The following is a 21,670-nucleotide window of genomic DNA, read 5'->3' on the forward strand; positions in this document are numbered from 1 at the left end:
AGACTACTGTGCGGCGTAATATGAATTGATATTATTTTGTGATAACGCCCCTTCCCCATGAAGCCACTTCCCTACATTTCTGGCACGCGCCTGCGGCGCGCACTAGCCCTACTTTATATATGAAGGGGGGGGGGGGGGGGGTCGATGCTGCTTCTTGCACACTGTGCTAAAATGTATAGTTACGGCACTGGCTGTAATTAATGTTTAATTATATTAAGTTTATTTTAACTTCATTCTCCTTCTTAATACTCTCCTTTTGCATCCACACACGTCTGCAGTCTTATTTTCCATTGAACAAAGCTTTGCTGTAGCTCATTATATATCGGCTGTCTCAACAGCTCCATTGTTTTCTTCAATTACCTCAGTACTGATGCATTTGAGTAAAGGTTTGATATTAGGGAATAGAAAGAAGTCCACGGTGCTAGGTCTGGTGTGTTCTAGCGCTGCAATATTTTTTCCTGCCGAAAACCGCTTCACAGAGAAAGCTGTGTGGGCTGGTGCGTTATCCTGATGGAGGCTGGAACCTTTCTCCTCAACTTTTTCTTCTGATTCTTTCCTGCAAAGTTTCTAAAACATTTTTGTAGTAATCTTAATTCACTGTTGTGCCTTCTGGTACCCAGTCTGCCTTGACATCAAAGAAAACAATTAACATGGCTTTAAATTTGTATTTGTCTTGATGTGCTTTCTTCATTCTTTGTGATGATGGTGTTTTCCAGTGTATGGACTGTAATTTTGTCCCAGGATTGTACTAAAAGATCCATGTTTCATCACAGGTAATAACTTTAAAAAATGTGAATACACTTGAATTTGTTCCAAAATATCCTTACACATTTGCTTTCGATTTTACATGTTAAGATCTTGATGCAAAACTTGCCTAACAGATTCTTTGTCGATAATTACCATTCCTGCCATCATTCAGATTCAGAGTCAATGGTCAGTTTGAATGATGCTCTAAATTTGAACTAAGAATTTTTATGACGCACAGGAAAAACACAACCTGTGTGAATGCTGTGTAAGAGGGGTCTTGCAAAACGTTTTGGGATAGTCCAAGGTTTATTGTCTCGTTATTATAAGCCAGACCTTGTATAATTACTTTAGTTCTACAACATTAGGCTTTTCTGAATAGCTGATAATGATAAAAGTGGACAATACTGTTTGACCTATATTATGGGAACAAATACTATACAACAATATGATCATGAAAATGCTATAATCTGTTATTTTTGCCAAGTGAGATTATATAAACAAGTAAATTATTTAAATGTGTTTTAATATGTTTTGATTGTGTATCTTGTAATAAGACCACTGGAGCATGAGTAGTAACTATAGTACTTCTTTTATTCAGCCATTACCAAACTTCAACACATACTGTACACTACACCAGTCTATACCCAGTTCCCACCAACCTCTATGATTCATAGAGAATCACGTTAATAATCTCCTACCCAGTTGACTAGAGAAGTGAGCAGAATCCATGTGAGCTTTCCCAGAAATCAGGGATACCTCTGGAATACTGAAAGAGCAAGAAAGTATATATATATATATATATATATATATATATATATAGTGACTTGGGGAATAGGTTGGATTTTTTGCATCAATGCGCTTGTGCACTTGTCTCTTCGACTAGAATATCCAGGAGCAAAACTCCAAAGTGGATACGTTTTAATTACTGTGGTGCAGGTTTGAAATAAAGCACCCCCTACCCCCAACACGCAAGTGCAGCACTTATATAGAATTCAGGAACTACAACTCATATGAGTGTTAAAACTTTACCTTTGTAGTATATTTAATCAAAAAAATCTGCATTTCAGACACTTAGACAAATGATCCCACCTGGACTCCTGAGGAAGGGGCCACCAAAATGATGTTATTGACTGTTCTTGGATTAAATCTACTCCCTAATGGGATTGTTTTATTCATTCCTAAGTGTTGCAACGACTAACTTCTGTATAACCGTTTTGTACAGTATGTGCAATCAATAACTATCAACCAGTGCTTGCTTACTGTATGTAGAGCCCCACAAATCTAACTTGAGAATTCTCAAGTTGAAAAATAAACTAGTAGTAACTTACAGTATGTACATTACAGGTTAATAATGATTAAATTCAGTTAAATAATAACATTTACAGTGAGAATGACAAATACTTTTGAGAACAAAATTCTTAATTTTTAGTTTAAGCATATAGTAAATATTATATAGATTTGTTATTTATGTAGCTTTTCTCCTTAAAGCTCTTGCTAAAAATAGGATGTCAGAATTACACTGTCAAAAAATTATTCTTTGTGTCAATAAGGACAGAATTCCGTTAACATGAAGGCTGCTTACAATGTTGAAAAACTAGAAAACCTGATGCACATTATCATGATAAAAGAGCCAGCTGTCTTAGAACTCTATGAGATAAGACAGATGAATGTTTGAATTACATGGTATGAACAGGAAGTTTGGGAATCTGATAGTAAGAAATTAATTGAAATGTCAGAGCCATACAGTCTGGGGTTGAAGAAAAATGCACTATAGGTGAATGAGTTTTTGTAGTACAAGTAAACAGAAGTGTAATTCATGTGGGGAAACTATACATGGGAAAACATGCAGATTTATACATTCTATATAAATAGAGCAGAATGAAAGCTTTTAGTCCTAATAACTAAGGTCAGAATAATACTACACTAGTGAAAGAATTGCTGTGCAGGTTTAATCTACAATACTTGTTTTTACTTTGTTGTTTCAGTCATGATTTCAGTAATATAATTTGAAAAAAATAAAATAAATTTTCATAGAGAAATAAGTTGACAAATTCCTTCCTGGATGCAAATGGTAGAAATATTGTTGTTCTATAGACTAGACACTCCAAAAACGTTGGCCTCTCTAGCACTGTCCTTGACTGGTTTACCTCTTACCTCACTAACGGCTCCTTCTCTGTGTCTGCCTCTGGCACCATCTCACACCCTTCCATCCTTCCTGTTGGTGTCCCTCAGGGTTCTGTCCTAGGCCCCCTTCTGTTCTCCCTGTACACCTCTTCCCTGGGTGCGCTCATTAACACCTTTGGCCTTCAATACCACCTCTATGCTGATGACACACAACTCTACCTCTCCTGATCTGTCCCTCTCTGTCCTCTCTCAGGTTTCCAGCTGCATCTCCGCCATCTCCTACTGGATGTTTGAGTGCTCTCGGAAGCTCAACATGGACAAAACTGAACGCATTATCTTTCCCCCAGCCAGAGCAACACCCCCTACCAATATCTCTATCACTGTTGAGAATACCATCATCCCACCCATTTCCCAACTCCGCTGCTTGGGCATCACTCTTAACTGCTCCCTCTCCTTTGCACCCCACATCCAAGCTCTGGCGCAATCCTGTTGGTTCCAGCTATGCAACATTGCTCGCATCAGGCCATTTCTCTCCCAGAGTGCAACTAAACTTATCATCCACTCACTGGTCATCTCACGACTCGACTACTGCAATGTTCTCACTGGCCTCACTTGTTCCCATCTTGCTCCCCTCCAATCTGTCCTCAACTCTGCAGCTAGGTTTATCTTCCTCTCCCGCCGCTCCACATCTACCACCCCTCTTTGACAAAATCTACACTGGCTCCCATTCCCCTACAGTATCCTCTTCAAACTCCTCACCCTCACATACAAGGCCATCTCTAATTCCACTGCTCCCTACATCTCCAACCTCCTCTCCCTTCATACTCCCTCCTGCCCCCTACAGTCAGCCAATTACCGTAGCCTCTACTCTGCCCTGGTTACTGCTTCCCGTGCTCGAGTTCAAGATTTTGCCCGTGCTGCACCCCTTCAGTGGAACGCGCTCCCTCGCTCCATTAGACTCTCCCCGACCTTGCAAAGCTTCAAACCGGCACTAAAAACCCACCTATTCATCAATGCATACCCTTCCAATGCATAACCTAGTCCTGAGGCTGCTCCTCCATTTCCCTGCCTCATGCCTTGAACATCTCTGCTTTGCTTACAGGCTACCTCCCGCTTGCTTGCTTCTCATGTCATCTGTCTGTCGCCCCTTCCCACTAGATTGTTAACTCTTCAGAGCAGGGGCCTCTTTCCTCTTGTTGTCAAAGCCCTCTTCTCGACACATTTCACTCGCAGCTCTCTCCTACTCAGCGACCATCTTTACCAGCTTTTTCTCCTGCTGGTAAAGGCTCATCTCTACGATGATTACTACCTTGCTATTTACATCTTAGCTGTATTATCTATTTTTTACTGTAATGCTAAGTTTTGTCTCCCTGTACTGTCCTTTGTACGGCGCTGCGAAACACTTGTGGAGCCTTATAAATAAAATGTAATAATAATAATAGTGAGCAACCTAGACCAGGGGTGCACAGCCTTTTCTAGCATGAGGTTCGCATTGGGATATCATTGAAGGGACCACGATAACACTTTACTTGCTTAAACATGTAAAATGCATACAATTTACTAGTGAAAATGGACGTATAGCATTGTAAAAAGGATCCTATGGCGAAGTGTGTAAAGCAAAGCATATGTGCCACCATCATGGTGTGGCCATCCCATGTAGCAACACATTACCCTTTCCCCTGTAGCAACACAATTCCTCATTTCTTCAGTAACACAATCACAACCCCGTAGCAACCCATCCTCCTGCACTGCCACTGTACTCTCTCCACTTGGCTCCCACCATAGTAGTGTCAGTAGTTGTACAATCAAGCAGATGCAATACTGAGACTTAAGGTGCCTACACACTTAGCGATATAGTAAACTATATCGCTCATTTTCCCCTTAGTTTACTATATTGCCGATTGTGTATGTAGCCGACAATGAGCGTTGTGTGGTCCCCAGGGCTGTCAACAACCCTCGGTCTCGGCCGTGCATGCAGCTCAGTTTGGACTCATTGTCCAAAGATGCATGCTCTGGCCGGCCGCGGCATGACATCACTGTGCAAAATCACAGTGTGTATGCCCGCAGTTGGGCAGCCTGGCCTGGGAAGTGGAAACACTAGGTGATTTCGCTCACTGAGCACATCGCCTAGTGTGTACCCACTTGTAGAGAATAAATGCACTCCCCTTGACATTAGACTTGGGAAGATTTTTTTTTTTGTGCTTCAGACATAAATAAATGAAGGCTCTGAATGCAGAGGTTTACTTTAAGTCCCAAGCTCTGACTATGGGAATGAAAATAAATTACACAAAATTCTCTAAAATGCAGTTAATGAAATAACTCTTTAAGCCCATTAATTGTATTAAAAAAATATTGCAAAATTCATCCGGGGGACCTACTGTCGCAGATGAATGTTGAGTGACGGGGACACAGGCATCGGGGCGGATGGCACACGCACACATACACAAATATTCATACTCTCTCTCTCTCTCTCTCTCTCTATATATATATATATATATATATATACAGAGAGAGAGAGAGAGAGAGAGAAGCTCTACCTGGTGCAATGTGTATAAGGGGCTACCTGGCACACTCTGTATAAGAGGCTCTACCTTGTGCAAATGTGTATAAGGGGCTACCTGGTGCATTGTGTATAAGATGCTCTACCTGGCGCAATGTGTATAAAAGCCTTTACGTGGCGTAACACATATAAGGGGCTCTACCTGGCAAAATGTGTATAAAAGGCTCTACCTAACATAACATGTATAAGGCGGGCTACCTGGCACAATGTGTATAAGGGGCTCTACCTGGCTCATTGTGTATAAGAGGATCTAGCTGGCATAACGTTTATATGGGGCTCTACCTGATGCAATGTGCATAAAGTGCTCTACCTGGCGCAATGTGTATAATGGGCTCTACCTGGAGTAACGTGTAATAAGAGGCTCTGCCTGGCATAATGTGTGTAAGGGGCTTTACCTGGCATAATGTGTGTAAGGGGCTCTACCTGGCGTAATGTATAAAAGGGGCTCTACCTCCCACAATGTGTATAAGTGTCTCTACCTGGTGCAAAGTGTATAAGAAATTCTACCTGGCGTAACGTGTTTAAGGGGCTCTGCCTCTCACAATGTATATAAGGGGCTCTGCCTGGCACAATGGATATAAGGGGCTCTACCTTGTGCTACATGCATAAGGGGCTCTACCTGGCATAACATGTATAAAATGGGCTCTACCTGGCGTAAGTGTATGAAAGGGGCTCTACATGGCATTATGTGCATAAAAACAATCGCCCCTAGGCGCCGCAAGGTCTAAAACCGGCCCTGTTCGCTACCTCCCACTCTAGCTGCTCCTAATTACAAGGATCGCCACACTTCTTGCGCATGTCACCCAAAACCCTCCTGCTTACCTCTGCAAGTCACAGTGAACAGGTGTCATCTACTACCTGCAGGTTGAAATTGACAAGTGTTTAGAGAGTAGGAAAGGGACTATAGGACACCCATGTGTAATACAGTATGTAGATTTGGCCAGAACATCCTCTCCCACATATCCATTGTGTGGTAGATAATAGAAAACAACTACAACTAATGCCTCTCAGAGCATGTACAGTGTCTCTGTTTCAGAATAAATAGTTATCCAGTAATGGCTTTTTGACATTAGTTGCCAAGATTGAATCTCTGATGGAAAGCTGTAAATGGTATTGGTTTAGCTGATGCAATGAAGAAATATAGCTAATTTATTGGTTCAAAGTTCACCATGTCTGAACTTTTAACAAACTTACTATATATATATATATATATATATATAATATATATATATATGGTATACAGCTGTTTAGGTAAACAACAAAGAGTATGAGTGTACTGTAATATTTGGACATATTAGAGGTTGGTCTTTAGGTACTGATAATTATTTCACAATTTCTTAAACAGTAAACACCAAGTAATTCTTGACATTTGTCTGTATAAAAACCATGTAGTAATGTCATAAAAACGTCAAAATCTTTTATGAGGACGAGTCAAATGAGTCAATGTAAATGCTCCATTTTATTACTAAAAAGCAGGGATCGTACACTCAAAATTTGGAACTATAACTTGCCTATCACAATACATAATTTGAAGCAAAAGAGTCTTAACCAGCTCAAAAAATGGTGTCTTAGAAGATATCTAATTACAAAAGATATCTTTCTTAGCTACAGTAACAATAACAGTAAGAAGGTGTCATAGCATGCCTTTCAATGACTAAGTCTCAACCAGAAAAAATAACACAGAGAAGGACCAAGGGATCTATTACCATCCTCAGCTTGAAAAGAGAATTGATAAAATTCATAACCTTCTCCCAAAATCTGATTTTAGGGCATAACCAAAAACTATGAAAGAAGGTTGCATCAAGACATTTATATTTTGGGCAACACCTCAACTCTTCCTCCACCATGGACTGTCTGCAACTCTGAGAAATATACACTCTATTAACAGTCTTAATATGTACCTCTTGTAATCAGAAATATTTCAAAAACTATAAGCTAGAGTCATAACTTGCTAAGATATCAGGAGAGGTAATACTGGGAATATCAAATATTGTCCTGCCACATATCTTATCTACATTAGGACCGGGTAACTCTGAGTAAAGATATCTAATTTTATAGAAATTAATTTGGATAAAAGACACAAAAGTATCAATAGGATCAGTAGTATCCTGCAAAGCCATCTGATGGATTACCAAACAGGCAAATAGGTACATATAAAATTCCTTGTGGGGGAATGTGTCACGTACAGTACATATTGAAATGTAAGAATAGTCCCACCTGGGTCAAAGAGATCCTTCACCTGCTCTATACCTTTCTTCTTCCAGTGAAGAAAGAGAGGATCCTCTAACCTAGGAGGGAAAAGAGAGTAAAAGCTTCAGTACCCAGTATCTAATAACTGATATATCAGAAGAACATTGCTCAGGAGACTGTGAGAATATCAGGTAACCCTAGGCCACCCCCCTCCCCTCAGATTTAGGTAGATGCAGCTCAAACTTAGCAATGTATGGTTGCTTGCCACACTATACAATCTTGCCAAATGTACAATACGAAATTGACATATAGTAGAAGTGTTCTATGATGTGCAACATCAACCCCTCATGAGAAGTAATTCTGATTTGTAAAGATTGATCTTACAGCCGGCAAAGGAGCCAAGCTATGACAATAGGGAGACCACAGCTGGAACCGAGATAACGGGGTCAGACACAAAGAGCAACATGTCAGCAAAGAGAGTTTTAGTTCAACTGAGCAAATACAAATACCTTTAAAGGTGGATAACCCACATAACTCTACAGAAACGGCTTTAAGACTATAGCCAATAATAGAGGGACAGTCCTGATGAGTCCTTCTATGCGCTAAGTGTGGGGAAGACAGATATCCATTGCCAGACACCTGGGTTGATGGGGTGGAATATAATGTGTGGAATGTCTTCAGAATCCCCTCAGGAAAGCCAAACTAGACAGTGGTGTACAAATGATCCCAGATTACAAGATCAAAGTCTTTCTCTGCATCCATGGATATGATAGCTTGCTGAGTCTGGCTTCCTGACAAAGCCAGTGACTGGATCACAGAAAGTACCTTCCTAATATTAACAGCTGAATGTCATCCTCAAATAAATCCTGTTTGATCTGGAGCTACTGTATAATAGATAGCAAGATCAACTTCAGCCTCTCAGATAAATTCTTTATCAGAAGTTTATAATACACATCTAAGGGGGAAATTGGATTATAAGAGCTGGGCAGCTTAGTCTCTACCAGGTATGGGAAAACCTTTATGATCACAGCGTTAAAATATGGGGGTAAGATGTGTCCTCCATTATTGCTGCAGTCACGTTAAATAGCCCTTGTAGTCGCACCTAGTCGCGAGCGCGTTTACTAATGCCGGCATCTTTTTATTCATGTTTTCCATGAAAATGCATTTTATTCGCATCGCTATGTGCTGTCAACATGTGAACTATGGAGCAGAGGGGACAGAAGTTTTTTTAAATACTGTAGCTTAGCTGCACCATGCTATTTTGAGGAAAAAGAGGCAAATGATAACACAGAGTAACCCATAGTATTAGGTGTCTAAACTTCAGGTTCTAACAAATGGCTTTCCTGAAGCATCATAACATCCACACAAAATTTTCAGACATATGTTATGAGTTTCTTTTAACAGGAGAGTTAATCCCACCCACATTCCATGAGCAAATTTTCAAGGATGCCATGGTAGCAATTTAACATCATACATACCGAGAATTCAAATTGCCATAAGAACTATATAGTGAGAGATAAGTAACATAACCATACAATACGTGTCCAAAGCAACATTTGAAATAAACAATGAAGTCATGTAAAGCTGATCAATTTTAAGTCCGTATGGACAACTGCAACAGCACAAAACATAACGGGAACCTCAGATGTCAAAGGGCAGTTAGCAGGTCAAAGAACACATTGGTTTGGTTGGTTCTGCATTCTGGGAGGCTGTTTCTTCCTGTAGATACTGTAGGTCGTTGCATCATCAAGAGAGAAGAATTCCACAAGGGAATATTCTGTAAACAGGCGCAGGTGTGCCATAATATTAGGACAAAGCATTGTCCTTCCTAAACTAAGCCATCACAAATTGGAGTGAAGTCCTTCCAGGTGCGAGTCACCTCTGCCAAACGATCTTCATAGAGGAATAACTAGTGGCCCTCACAGGTGAGGGATCGATTTCACCTGGACGCTTGCCACAGTGCCTCCCTGTGTAGAAAGTTGTGACACGGAATGATGGAAACTCAAACTAGGGAATGCCTCTGGATTTTTTGTGAGGGACAAATACAATGAGCTCATTCCACTATCATGTCAACATAGGCATTCTTTACACAAAGTAGCTCAGGGTGGGGGGGTGATAAAATGAGTCAATGCATCACGCGTCATAGATTCGGACAGTCCCACGGCACGTAAATTGTTCCCTTGCGAGCTATTTTCTAGGCCATACTGCTTATTTAATACTTGAAGGTGTTGCCTATATAGCTTCGTGTAGGGCTGTTTAAGCTGAAAGACATCCTGGAATGTCTCATGAAGTTTTATTTCATTATATTGGGCGCTCTGCATTATTTGCAGTATATTAGTGTTTGCCTCCTGGAGGACCTGTTTAAAGGAGTTGGCTTGCTCTTTTATTAAGGGTGCTATGGTCTTTTTAATAGCTTTCGCACTGTCCTGGTAAGAGGCCAGGAGATCTGAGGGAGCCAAATTGTGGGAGTGGGGGCACTGTTTTGCATACAGGGAAGGTATATTGGGGGGAGAACTGTGACATATTGGTAAGCACTGTGGGGCATATTTGGGTGCAAACTGGCATGCAGGAAGAACACTGTGGAGAATATTGGGAGGGAACCATGTGACATACAAGTGAGGAACCGTGGGGCAGGCTTGGACTGGGCCATCAGGGATTTGGGGTGGGGGAATTGCCAGTGGGCCTCCAAATATAACTGTTGTTTACTTTTCACTGTTAGATTGTCAGGCACTAGAGGGCATCTCTGCTGCTGCCACCATCAGCAGACAGCAACAGGGAAACCTCAGGCTGTAGCTGATTTAATAATTACCTGGAAACAGAAAATGGCCACCGCCAACAAACGGCTAACTCCATCAGTTGGATTAAAAACACATGGAACACATGCTCAATTGTATGTATTCCAGGGTTATGCTGCTTATTAAGACATGCAGCTCAGCATTGATGGCTTTTTTTCTAAAAGGTTTTGATTTTTCAACCCAGTATTGTCTACTAACTTTTCATCTTTAACATCTTGATTTACTAATCCTACTAACATCATTTGAATGGCTAATACATAATTGGTATTGTATTGATTTCATCTACTAACCCATTGGTCTGTTATTTGCAGTACTACTTTATATAGAAATTGTCAAGTAAGCATTTCTAATATTCACAGTTTATTTGCTTGGTAGAGGTTGTTGTAATGTTTAAATGAATGTTTTTATTAATAAATATTTGGTATTATTACATTTACCCTGTTTAATGACAGTGATCTATTTGTCTTGTTATTTTTTTGTCGATTTATGACGATCAGCTTCTCTTTTATGGATGGCTACACCCCCTTTACTAAATGACCACACCCCATGTGGGTTCCTATGATTGTATTCCGTGGTAGGCACTTCATGTCCACACTGTATTGAGGCTTAAGGGGGTCATTCCGACCCTTTCGCACGCAGCGGCTTGTCGCTGCGGTGTGAACGGGTCTGGAATGCGCATGCATGGTTACATCGCGTCCTACGAAGAAAGCGGTCGCAGAGCCGACCGCAAGAAGATTGACAGAGAGAAGGCGTTCCTGGGCGTCACCGGACCGTTGCCAGCTGTTTTCGGGGAGTGGAGAAGAAAACGCAGGCGTGTCCAGGAGAACGGAGGGCGGATGTCTGACGTCAAAGCCGGCCCCAGCATCGCAGAGATCGTCGCACAGGGTAAGTATGTCCAGGGCTAGTCATGTTCTGCTTGAAATTGTTTTAGCTTAGCAGGGCTGCAGAAGCGATCGCAGCCCTGCTAAGCTAAAATACACTCCCCCATAGGAATGGACTAGTTGATCGCAGCAGCAGCAAAAAGTTGCTGGTTGCGATCAACTCGGAATGACCACCTAAATCGGGTCTCCATATAAAGGCTTGTAATAGTGATTGATAGCTTTCTAGTTAATCAGAAGAAGTACAATGCCACTGTGTTTTTCTTCACATCAGTGTGCCACAAAAGGTATGTCTGTATTGAAGGAGGGTAGGGAGTCAATGACATGAACCTGGGACCCGGTAGCCTCGCTGGAACCACTGGGCCACCAGGGATGATATGTCGACATTCTAACATATCAACATTTCATCAGTATTTAAATTATGAATGTTGTCATGGTCAGTGTCGACATTATAACTGTCAACATATCATACCCTAGCCCCTTCAACTGAACAAATTGTGTAGAATATAAATTAATTAAAGTTATCAAATTATCCACCTGCCTGCAGATTTATGTGGTATATCTCAGATATTGGGGCAGATGTATTAAGCCTGGAGAAGTGATAAAGCAGTGATAAAGAAATAAGTGGAAGGTGATAACGCACCAGCCAATCATTACAGGTTTGAAAAATAACAGTTAGGAGCTGATGGCTGGTGCGTTATTACCTTCCACTTATTACTTCTTTAGCACTGCTTTATCACTTCTCCAGGCTTAATACATCTGCCCCATTGTTTTGGTTCCAAAAAAACATCTTCCCAAGTTGTTTTAAGCAGAAAATTGTAACACCCTCATGGCATTAAGCTTAATCTGTTTTAGTATAAAGTCGAAAACTTGCTTTTATGTACAGTATATATTGTTTTATTAATCCACCTGCATTATACATTTTTGAAACAATAGTAATACGTATCAAGATAAACATTTATATCCAAAGGCCAAAAACCAGGACAGGTCAAGCAACATATGTAGATACTGTATTAATGGACAAGACCACAGCATAGCCAACCAACTGGACTTACATTTTGGGGTTCAGAATTACAAAACACTGATAATTTGCAGAATCTTAGTGTTGTCCTGGATGGTGGCCTGACACTTAGCATCAGATATAAGCCACAATCAAATCCTTATTCATGCATCTGAGAAACATATCCGAAATCAAGCACTTAATTTCCTCTTAAGATCTTCCGTCTACCTTGGTCTCCCAGCAAAAGGATTGCACCACTTACAGCTGGTACAAAATACAGCCACATAATAGCCCATTCTCTACCCCCTCCACTGGCTGCCTGTAATATGGCAAAACTATTTCAAGATTGGCTTACTGACTTTCAAAGCCCTTTTCCCAAGGTAGCTTCTGTTTCCATACGCTCGATTACTGCAATCTGTAGATGAAGGACTTTTAGCAGTACCTAGAATCTCCGAATCAAGCTTTTAGCCATGCGGCTCTGACTCTATGGAACTCACTTCCCTGCACAGTAAGAGAGGCCCCTACTCTATCCTTCGAAAAAGACTCAAGACTTTCCTCACACTGGGACAGATGTATTAAGCTTGGAGAAAGCATAAGGAAGTGATAAACCAGTGATAAATGCAAAGTGATATCGCACCAGCCAATCAGCTCCTAACTGTTAATTTACATATTGGAGCTGATTGGCTGGTGCATTATCACCTTGCATTTGTCACTGGTTTATCACTTTCTTATGCCTTCTCCAGGTTAATACATCTGCCCCACATTTACTTAATGTCCCTTTAGTAACTCCATGTTCTCTATATTTTATGAAAAGCTTTTCTGTATTTCATCATTTCAATACTGTATGATCATTCTATTTGTTAATCACCTTGAGCAGGGCCGTAACTACGTGTGTGCCAAGTGGGCTTGGCACACAGCGCAGTTGCCCTGAGGGCGCACGGCCAGCGGCATGTAATGAGTCAAATTGACTCATTACATGCCGCCTCTGAAGTCTGCGCCGTGCGCCGCCGCCGCACTGAGGAGGAGAGCAGCGCTGGGCAGCGGAGAAGGAGGAGGAGGGACGGGGACTGGAGCCACAGCAGCGCTATTTCATTGGTAGTAAGCGCCACTGCAGCATCCCCCTCTCCTTCCGTATTGGCTGCCCGGCGCTGCTGTGGATGCTGGGATGCGGTTCCTCCATCCCAGCATCCACAGCAGCGCCGGGCAGCCAATACGGAAGGAGAGGGGGATGCTGCAGCGGCGCTTACTACCAATGAAATAGCGTTGCTGCGGCCCCAGTCCCCCTCCCTCCTCCTCCTTCTCACCTGCCTGCACCGAGGGAGCTGCACGAGGAGCCTGTCAGCGGGGAGATGGTAAGTATGTCTCTCTCTCTCTCTCTCAGGGGGACACCGTCTGCCATAATGTGTAAAAAGGGGGCCTGGCTGCCGCAATGTGTAAAAAGGGAGACTGGCTGCCGCAATGTGTAAAAAGGGGGACTGGCTGCCGCAATGTGTAAAAAGGGGGACTGGCTGCCGCAATGTGTAAAAAGGGGGACTGGCTGCCGCAATGTGTAAAAAGGGGGACTGGCTGCCGCAATGTGTAAAAAGGGGACCTGGCTGCCGCAATGTATAAAAAGGGGGACTGGCTGCCGCAATGTGTAAAAAGGGGGCCTGGCTGCCGCAATGTGTAAAAAGGGGACCTGGCTGCCGCAATGTGTAAAAAGGGGGCCTGGCTGCCGCAATGTGTAAAAAGGAGGCCTGGCTGCCGCAATGTGTAAAAAGGGGGCCTGCCTGCCGCAATGTGTAAAAAGGGGGACTGGCTGCCGCAATGTGTAAAAAGGGGGACTGGCTGCCGCAATGTGTAAAAAGGGTCCTGGCTGCCGCAATGTGTAAAAAGGGGGACTGGCTGCCGCAATGTGTAAAAAGGGGGACTGGCTGCCGCAATGTGTAAAAAGGGGGACTGGCTGCCGCAATGTGTTAAAAGGGAGACTGTCTGCTGTAATGTGTAAAAAGGGGGACGCTGTCTGCTGTAATGTATAAAAGGGGCTCTACCTGGTGTAGTGGCGCTACTGTGCAGCGTAATTTGAATAATGTAGACTACTGTGCACCGTAGTATGAATTGCTATTATTTTGTGGCCACGCCCCTTCCCCATGAAGCCACGCCCCTATATATTTTTTGCGCGCCTACGGCGCGCACTGCCCCTATCTTACATGGGGGGGCGCCAATGTCGTTTCTTGCACACAGCGCTAAAATGCCTAGTTACGGCACTGACCTTGAGTCCTATTAGAGAAAGAGCACTATATAAATAAATAAATAAAATTACTTTTATTATTATTATTATAATAATAATAATAATAATAATAATAATAATAATTACTACTATTTAATATGATATTTTATAGCCACTAATCTCACCTATGTTACTCTATAAATTATTGCTACTGAAGAAGCTGGTTGGTTGCTATGGGCAACTATCTCAGTCAATTGTGAGAGGAAAATTACACATGATTAAAATTTGGTATAGAACAGTGTTTCCAAACTATGGTCCTCGAGGCACACTAAGGGAAGGGTAGATTTACTAAGACGGGAGTTCTATTTAAGATGGGATGTTGTCCATAGCAACCAATTAGATTCTACTTTTCATTTATCTAGCTCCTTCTAGAAGATAATACCTGGAATCTGATTGGTTGCTATGGGCAACATCCAATCTTAAATAGAACTCCCATCTTAGTAACTTTACTCCTAACAGTCCAGGTTTTAATGTTAGCCATACATGAGCACAGGTGACTTAATTAGTACCTCAGTTATTTTGAGTAAATCATCTGTGCTCACGCATGTATATATTTAAAACCAGGACTGTTAATGTGCCTTGAAAACTGAGGTTGGGAACCACTAGTATAGGTGTATAATACAAAATGACATCAACAGTAGAACGCTGTAAGCACTCTAAATACCACTTTTACAGCGTCGAATGCTGTAAGCATACTAAATACCTATTTTAGAAGGCAGAGAAAGCCTCACACAAGTAGAAGTATTATACATTTTTATCTTAATCCTATTAAAAATAGAAATATAAATTGAAAGAAACATGACTAGTCATTGTGACGGATCCATTTCAATGTATATAGTATTTAGATTGAGGTTACATTATATTACAGACGAGCAGGAGTTTTTCGCTTAACACATAAGAAGCTGTGACTGCTCATTTGCATTTGGGAATACCAGCAATCAGATCTGTTAATTAAAGTAGAAGTGCTCATAATTATATTATTATTTATTCAGTCTGTTATTAAGGAGATAAATGTAAATGGTTTAAACAAATGATACTTTGCAAAAAAAGGGGAAAAACAAACCTTAGACACATAATTATTATTACGCAGCAGACTGAGCACCTCAAAATAAATTACCTGATATGAACATTAGGGAGGTGGAATCTGATACTGAGAAACTAATTAAAATGTCACAGCCATAAAGCTTAGGATAGGTGGGTGGGTGACTAACAACTGAATACATTTGTGGAAGACAAACCTATGCGGAAATATTAAATATTAGCACAATGTTGTATAGTATAAATAAATGTTGTCAGCTAGAACTGGTATATAAAAAGTAAATGTAGTTGTACTTAAACTGCTTATAAGATAAAAAAAAAAAAGAGACGTACAAAGTGTAATATCAGGTTTTTTTTATTCAAATTGGTATTCTTTACTAGATTCATAGTAACACCTGTAAAAATTATACACACACAAGCATTATTGTGGAAAAAAAAAGACTTTGTATCAGTGGAACGTTTTGTTTAATGTTGTTGGATATGAAGAACAGAATGGAAAGCAAACTAATCAAACTGTTTTATTGAGGTTGTCCGCTTTTAGGTGCATCTCTAGCCTTTTATCAATGTAATTTACAGTGTGCAAGAAAATAAAATTTATTAAGAAAGATATATCATACAGAGAGTAGGTAAGCACAATAGTTATTTCTTCATTTTAGCCAATCACAGCTAAAAATATCAGCAAAGTATCTGTTCTAGAGAGTACAAGTAATTGTACAAATGTTTACATTGATCTATGAACAAGGAAGTGAAGGTGACTGAATTTTCAATACAAAAATGCTAAGTGGATTAAGGACCTTATATAACTTCAGTTGCAATTTTGCACAATTGCGAATAGGACGATTAAAGAATGTCTGCGCATGCACTGCAACTGCATTGTGATTGCGTAAAGGCCGTAATGCGAACGCAGTGTGATAGTAGGCACAGAAATCTGCGATTGCATAGTGATTGCCAGGAAGTGTCCGTTTGTGAGAGGTTACATGGCGTTTGCGGGGAGTGGTTCAAAAAACGTAGGCATGTCATGGTCTTTTTTGGGGCATGTATCTGACGACAACTGTGATTGCTACAGCCACGTATTTCCTGCGTATGCATGGGTCAACCCGTATTGTCGATGGTACTTGATTTCTGCGTATGCACCGATAATTTGCAAATGCAACGGTCCGCATCTTTTACCTTCCTTCTTCACATGCATTTTTTCAGCAGCAGCAGTTCTGAGAAAATAAAAATTTGGTCTCAATAGCGAGCCAAGCTGAATAGGCCCTAGGTCAAGAGATGCTCTTTGTGGTATTTGACAAAGGAAACTTAGTAAAGTTATATTCCTGAACCTATAACATTTTACACTTCTCTGCTTTTTGAAAAGTAGCCTTTCTGAAATCCATGTTTTTTGTTTACCCCCATCCATGCATGGTAATTATGGGTGGTTGTACTTTAAACAACAGCAGTGACTATTCTCATTGGTGATGTAATGGTTTTGTAGGTGGTTAGGAGTGCAAGGCTGAAGGACCAAGACAGATACCTAGTTTAGCTACAATGTTATCATCATAAGAGCTCTGTACTGGGCCCATTTGGCCCGCTGAGCCACATTACAAAAACAACCACTGCAGTGTCTTTTGTGATACCTCTGCTCCCCATTGCCTTATGTCTCTGATTCTATGTTCCATCAAAGCTGCAAAATAAAACCTTAACACATTGGTTCATCGTGGGCAGTTCTGGATTAAGACTGCATTCAGCGTTATACTGTACAGTATGTAAACTTTAGTGCTTTTCATATAATCATGGTCATATAATCTTTTGTAGCCTGGCTGTCCACATTTTACTAAACAACAAATTTAGGTGATGCATTTCTACATATTTCTCCATACATCACAACATTTTAAAACCTAAGTGTAGGGACATCTTGCATTTGCTGAAGGCATGTGTGTTTGAAAGGGGTCATGATGTTGTGGCTGCTAGACCAGACCTTCTGATGTTTCTGGGGTGTTAATGTGTGTAACGTCCTGTTGTTCATCACACTAGGGACTTTCTGGGAGCAGTGTGTGTTGAGAGTGCCCCCCATCCTCAACTCATCCCATGGGACACAGTGGCCTGCTAGTGGGAAATCAGGACAGTGCCCAAAAAGAGGGACAGTCCTGCTGAAATCGGGACAGTTGGAAGGGGTGTAATTCAGATACTTTGCCAAAAGAACAGGTCTGTATCAAAGTGGCTACAATTGTGGGAGTTTTATGTAGATCTAATCATGAGCGATGGGGTGAATGGGAAGAATGGTGACATGTTGGAAATGTTTTTATATACGGCTCTTACAGTATGGGGACAAATCTGATTTACTTTTTCACTGAATGACTTAAGGGGGGTACACGCGGAGAGATCCGTGCTTCATTTCTAAGCAATCTGACTAGATTGCTTAGAATGTAAGCACAGATCTCTCCGTGTGTATGCCCCACGTGCGTCACTATCACTGGTACTACACTGGCCTGCATGCAGGCAAAATCTAGTACATCGCTCATTTCACCGCTGGGTGAAATGAGCGGCCCCCCTTGCTCAACACACATCGCGCTGTGTGCTGAGTGTGCTGAGCGGTCTGTGACAGATCGCTCAGAACACTTCTCTCCCCGTGTGTATGGGGCTTAAGGTATTCATAATTAGATGGAGAAATATATGTGGCATATCTAGATTTTAGTAAATAGACATGCCCCACATCAATAACTGATAAATAAACAATAACGCTTGGGATTGAATTCATGGGTGAATAGATAAGATGTTGAATGATAGAAAACACAGTTGTAGTAAATGCATTTAGTGGAGGGAAAGGTTAACACTGGAGTACCCTGGGAATTGTTCTTAGATCAGTGCTCTTTGATGTATTTATCAATGATATAACTAATGGTATGGAAGGTTAAGTCTATTTTTGCAGATAACATATGCAAGAAGTTACTGTGGACAGATTGAGGGGTTATGTAAAAAAATATATCTATAGATAACTTGTGAAGACTAGTAGGATAGCCAGGAGTGTAGCAATTAATTTTTTATGGGAAAAAAAACAAACAAAACAAAGCATGCCACAGTATAAATTGTATTGATAAGAAAAGTAATCTATGAGTCTAGTTATATCTATGAGTCACTGTATCAGGGGAGTAAATGAACAGTCATTTCACCAAAAGGGTAGTAGGAAGAAGCCATTGGCGTTTCTATAATGGGTGCAATGGGTGCAGTACACACGGGCCCCTGGGTCCAGGGAGGGCCCACACCGCACCCATTGCACCCATTTTAATACTTACCTTTCCGGAGTCCAGCGGCGGGAGCTGCAATTGCGGTGGAAATCGCCACCAAAATGGCCGCTGCGCATGCGCGGTACCAAAATTTGTCTCCGGATCATGGTGGGCGCCATGTTTCCGGAGACCTACGCATGCACAGTAGACTCCGGCACAGTGCCGAAGTCTACAGCGCCGTGCAGAGGAGGGGGCCCACCCGGAGGTGCAGACGGGCACCCTCCTCTGTAGAAACGCCCCTGGAAGAAGCAGATACAGTAAGGAAGTTTAAACTTGCATGGGAGAGAATTAAGGCTAACTTAAATCCATAAAAAACAAACAACTAAAGCCAAATGGAGACTACACACTAGCCTACACACTAGTCGATATCTGCCTAAAAAATAAACAATAACGATATAGTTTATTTTTAGCTTGAAATCGGCCAGTGTGTATGGTGGTCAGATTGATGAACGATGAGCGATGCGGGGTCCCGCACGTCGCTCAGCATTCAGCAATATTGAGCTGACATGCAGCTCAACCCGTCAATGTTTGGGCTGAGCTGCATGTTCGGTAATGGCGTCAATGATGTCACTGAACGATAACATTCAGTGTGTACGCACTATGGGGGTAATTCCAAGTTGATCGCAGCAGGATTTTTGATAGCAATTGGGCAAAACCATGTGCACTGCAGGGGAGGCAGATATAACATGTGCAGAAAGAGTTAGATTTGGGTGGGTTATTTTATTTCTGTGCAGGGTAAATACTGGCTGCTTTATTTTTACACTGCAAATTAGATTGCAGATTGAACACACCACACCCAAATCTAACTCTCTCTTCACATGTTATATCTGCCTCCCCTGCAGTGCACATGGTTTTGCCCAATTGCTAACAAAAATCCTGCTGCGGTCAACTTGGAATTACCCCCTATATCATTGAATGCTATATCGCTCAACGATATAGTCGTCCATCGCTGCAGTTCCGCCGTCGGGTAGTGTGTTCCCGCCTTAAGGCTATCAGAGATAACAGAATGACTAGACTACAAAATCCATAAAATTATATGCTTTGATGTTTCTCTGGTTCAAAAACCTCTCACCTCTATAGTATCCTGGATAGAGGAGGAGGCGATTAATCCACTAATATTCTTACGCTTTTCCCCATTGCTTCCACTGCGCATTCTCCTGCCAAATTGGCGTGAAAAAGCTGTGTTTCTTGCCACATAAATCAAAAGGCTAATGATAGCAATGGTAATGCCATCACTAATGGTAAACCTGCTGGTTGGGCTCTTCATATGCTGCTGTCCCAGTAAGATCAGCAATGTTTTATAAATAAGCACCTAAATAGGGACTACCTATGTTTTCTCAATATTCATCATGTCATAATGTCAGCATGCAGCATGTTGGCATGCTCAGTATGTCAACATTCATCACATTGACACTGATGAAATGTTGACATGATTTGAATGTCAACAAAACAGTCCCTGTGGTGCTACTGTTTCATTTACCTGCTCTGGTGGCTGCGGCAGTGCACACTACACATGTCCCAAACCCCTCGCTGCAGCCTAACCATAACCCTTTCCTAAACTGACCCTCCCCCAGCCTAATCCTAACGCTTTCCTACTGCAGCCTAACCATATTGTCAGCATTGTGCAAAATGTTGTCATTTCACATGTAGACACTTCAGATGTCGACATTGTAAGCATTTCAATGTTATGTCCATTTCAATAATGTTATTCTAATAGCCGTCGACATTGTGACTGTCAGCATTGTGATTGTTGACCTGGTGCCACATCCCCCCAAGTAGGCCCATATATCATACCTCCCAACTATCCTGATTTCAGCAGGACAGTCCCTATTTGAGGCACTGTCAAGTTTGGAAATATATTGAAATAACATCATTTTGAACTACACTATATTACATGTTTATGTAAAAGGTATCCTTTATAACTGTTGTGTTGCGGAAGAAGTTAGAGGAAATTACTGATACTTTTTGCTGCATGCTGGTTTTAATTGGAATAGAAGATGCTAGTCATTTAAGCAGCCCGAGCGAAACCAGAGCTTTTTGGGCCCCATAGCAACATATTAAAGGGGCCCCTGTCCCAATGCTCCCTGAGAGACATCATTACGCATCTGTTATTTGTTTTATGCCCCATAAAAGTGCCCTAGTTAATTTTCTGAACCATAGCAGTGCCTTAGTTAATATTATACTCCATAGTATTGCCATAGTTTATTTTATGAACCATCGTAGTTCCCTAGTTTACATGATGTCACAGCATACTTACCTACTTTTCTTTTCCCCGAGAGGAGAGGCTGCAGGAACATCATCAAGCCCCGCCCCCACTTCGGGAAAATGCCACGATTCACAGGTGAATGACGTGTTTGCGTCATTTTAGCCAGTCCCCACTGATATGCGAATGCCGGGGATTATCTCTCCATCCTGCCCGCTTCACTATGGTGCAGGCAGGATGCGGGACATCTGCCTGTTCTTCCGGGGGTGCTGGAGGCTACCCCAAAAACTGAGCGTCCTGCGAGTCAGTAGGGAAGTATGTGTCACATTGTAGAGCTAAAATTATACAGGGTGATTCAAAAGTCACAGTACACCCTTTTGTTTCAAAAACTGTGCAGGAATTGGAAAAACTGACTTAGATTCAAGATGGCGCCCATGTTCGGTACATACCCTAAAAGATAGCCCACCTCACCCATACATTACTGGAGTATTCAGTTTTCCAATTCCCTGCACAGTTGTTGAAACAAAAGGGTGTACTGCTACTTTTGAATCACCCTGTAGAGGCCACCACATTACAATGAGCATATCAGATTATGACACATTA

The 21,670-nt window shown here is 41.6% G+C and overlaps 1 protein-coding gene across 7 annotated transcripts in view; it reads left to right on the forward strand.

Moving 5' to 3' along the window:
• LRRC3B (leucine rich repeat containing 3B) overlaps positions 1–21,670 on the forward strand; it is a 495,918-nt gene that overhangs the window by 179,648 nt on the left and 294,600 nt on the right. The window contains exon 2 of one of the 7 annotated variants that reach the window (XM_063922245.1): positions 3,125–4,150. The exons of the other annotated variants lie outside the window; for them this stretch is intronic. The gene's annotated coding sequence lies outside the window, so the exon portion shown is untranslated. The remainder of the gene's footprint in view (positions 1–3,124; positions 4,151–21,670) is intronic. 7 annotated transcript variants of the gene reach the window in all.

Source organism: Pseudophryne corroboree, chromosome 5, assembly GCF_028390025.1.
Source record: "Pseudophryne corroboree isolate aPseCor3 chromosome 5, aPseCor3.hap2, whole genome shotgun sequence".
Classification (NCBI taxonomy): Eukaryota; Metazoa; Chordata; class Amphibia; order Anura; family Myobatrachidae; genus Pseudophryne; species Pseudophryne corroboree.